Below are 3,117 nucleotides of genomic sequence, written 5' to 3'. Positions count from 1 at the left end.
ATTTAATTATGACATTGGTTAATTCCATGACGTACTAAGTTGGTATATGGTTGGCTATTTCCCTTTCCCATGACATTCGTATTTAGTTGTTCCTCTCCTTTCTGGCTTTGGATGGTCATGTCGGCAACCCTTTGGGGTTTTATTCCGTTTACGAAATTTTGCCGTTTATAACAGTCTCTTTTGGCCGTTTTGATTTACTTGATGGGTTGGGTCATTTATTTGACCCATTCCCGATTGTTACTAGAATTTCTCTGTTAATTTCGTTTGTGTTCTTGAAATTTCTCTTTTTTTTCTTCCCTTACTTTGAATTAAAATTAAAAACTTAAAAAAAAAATGGTATATAAAGTTGATTCAATCAGGAGGGTTGCTTCTATACAATCAGGGCAGAAAACCCTTGTGTTTTCTGCCCATCTCTCAAATTTTGACACATCATCAATCTAAGAAAAATGTAAGAAACATATATGTTTGCAAAAGGAATAGGATCCTCTACAGTCCAAAATAGACTGAAGAATATCCAGTTAATGGCTAAAATTTATTCTTCGAAATCCTAAAGCTACAAATAGGACAATTGCCCACTAACTAAAAATAATAATAAAATATTATTTTAGATTTAAATAAAAATAAGGTCTGGGGTGGCCGAAGCCAACCCAGCCCCAAACTGGGGTAGTCCCTTAATATTTTATTATTTTATGTTTATTTAAATCTAAAATAATATTTTATTATTATTTTTATTTAGTGGACAAGTGTCCTATCTGTGACTTTAGGATTTCTTCTTAAAAATCATAGCTATGAACTGGATATTCTCCGGTCTATTTTAAACTGGCGATGATCATATTCCTTTGCAAAACAAAGGATTAATCCTCCAACCCATTTCAATAAATTTAACTAAGGAAAATCTAATTCAAACAATCCATCAGGCAACAGCTTACTATTAAGGAAATAGACACAAAAAATAGACTAATCCTAACTAGACTAAGATTCCGAATGGTTCCAACTAGGCCTTGCTTCAATTTTACATCATGGTTTTGAATAAATTTTGTCTTTAAACTTGCTTTTACAGGAGCTTCTAGTTCCCTGCATCGATATATTAGGAATAAGATTAATTCCAAATACTATAAAAAGGGAAGAAGATCCATTTCATGAGTTGAAAATATGAAATCATTACGTCCATGTAGTGTGGAAACTAAACTTACCTGGTTCTCTTTTCAACTATCATATGATCTTCACGGCATTGTTCTGGATGCCATCTTGTGACTGTGCGCTCTACAACAGTGTATTTCTCCAAATACGATGGAGAAGCAGTACCATTACCATTTTTATTGATCTTAAGAACTAAAAGCGTCTTCACAACACCTCGACTAACTCGAGTTGTGCAATGGAGATCAGACCACAACCTCAATCGGCCATTTACTTCGCCCTCTCCTTCTGACAAAACAAGCTCAGCATATTCAGAATGGACCAGAGATGGATGGTGACGGTAGGCAACAAAGTCCACACCATAATTAGAACCCGACTTCACAACCCAATTTTTCATTCGAAGATGAGAATAAGCCTTGTAGAAATCAGGGAAAGTTGATTTTTTGGATATCATGCACTGCCATAGCTCTACATCATTCTTTGAACAATTATCACCACCTACAATCTTGAGGCACTTCAACGAATGGCATAGGTAAAAGGCTTCTTCTAAACCCAGCCGAAACAAATCCTTATCCTTTTCAGCTGTAATAATGCGTCCTCCAAAGCACGCACGATCGAGAAGATCAGTTTGTTCTGATTCAACTTGTATAAGTACACTGCAGCCAGCGAGAAGTCCATGAGCATCTGATTGAATTAGAGAAGACTGAAGCTGTGACACTATCTTTGACATGGGCTATGCAAGAGCATTAGCTTTTAAGCCCTTTCCTTTCCATCTTGGCTCCATTTAATCCTGCAAAAATATTAAACTTACAAAAGTTTAGACTCCATGCTCTCTCAGTTATGGCTAAAAACAACTTACACTTCGGAGCTTGCCAAAATAATAATACTAGTAATGGCAAAAAGTATGAAGCTTTTGCTCATTCAACGACCACATAACACAAGAAGGCCCTTTGACCAATATATCTACAAGAAGGCCCTTTGACCAATATATCTACAAGAAGGCCCTTTTCCAGTCTCCAACAAAGACTGCAGCTTAAACTTTCAAGACCTGATTTTGTTTTCTGATGAAATTTACTTTCGGATGTTTTACATTCTAGTGGGGTTTTCTAGGACGAGCAAGATCAGTATTCCACATAACAATGATATTATATAAGTCAACCTATCATCTCTCATAGCAACACGCTCAAGCCCACAAGTATCTACTACCTACTTCCTCTCATTCTTGCCAATCACCACACTAAATTTCAAAGCTTTTCGCAAAAAGCCATCTGGGAAACTCGCGGATTTCCAGATTAGAGCTCTCTAAGACCAACCATCAACACAATGAAATTTCTCTAATTTAACAACTAAACACACAAAAGAAGATCTGGAAAGTCCATAATGTACCCATCTAAGAACAACGGACTGAGGTAGAGAAGGCTGAGCCGCCGAGAGCAGAGGGAGATCGGAGCCGAGACAGTGAGATGTTGTGAGAGGAGACGGTGGCGAGAGAGTGAGAGGAAAAGCCGGCGAAGGAGGCTGAAAGTGAGAGGAGAGGGAGGCGAGGGAGCTGAGAAGAGAGAACTGAGAATTGAGAGTTTGAGAGAGGAAGGGAGGAAGATGACTTGCAGAGGCGACGTCGGCGTGCGTGAGAGACGGACAACCGTGAGTGAGGTTTAGGGTCAAAACTACGTCGTTTTTTAGTAAGAAATAAATGGTTAAAAAAATTGTTAATATGTAAAACGACTTTGGTTTAAAAATTAATAAAAAAAAAAAAAAAATCTTTAAAAAATGACTAAGAAATTAAGAGAAAATGGTTTAAGTTTTGACTAAGAATCAAAAAATTGTTCAAAAATGGTTAAAAAATATAATAAAACAATTGTATTATATATATGTATAATTATAATTTATACGCACTTATAAGTTTATAACATACATTACAACTAAGTCTCTAGGTACTTAATTGTTGTATTAGTATGAATTTGTATATTTATAACTTAT

General features: G+C 36.1%; 1 pseudogene across 1 annotated transcript; it reads right to left on the bottom strand.

The window, feature by feature from the left end:
* Window positions 1-896: 896 nt before the first annotated feature.
* On the bottom strand, window positions 897-2,767 carry LOC132162144 (tRNA-splicing endonuclease subunit Sen2-1 pseudogene; annotated as a pseudogene). The gene is made up of 3 exons (XR_015909383.1): window positions 2,524-2,767; window positions 1,194-1,927; window positions 897-1,074 (listed from the first exon to the last, which is right to left on the bottom strand). The product of XR_015909383.1 is annotated as a tRNA-splicing endonuclease subunit Sen2-1 pseudogene (transcript).
* Window positions 2,768-3,117: the final 350 nt, after the last annotated feature.

Source organism: Corylus avellana, chromosome 10 (assembly GCF_965113065.1).
Source record: "Corylus avellana chromosome 10, dhCorAvel1.hap1.2, whole genome shotgun sequence".
Classification (NCBI taxonomy): Eukaryota; Viridiplantae; Streptophyta; class Magnoliopsida; order Fagales; family Betulaceae; genus Corylus; species Corylus avellana.
The sequence above is the reverse complement of the archived record's forward strand: the minus strand, read 5'-3'. Positions and strand labels throughout refer to the sequence as shown.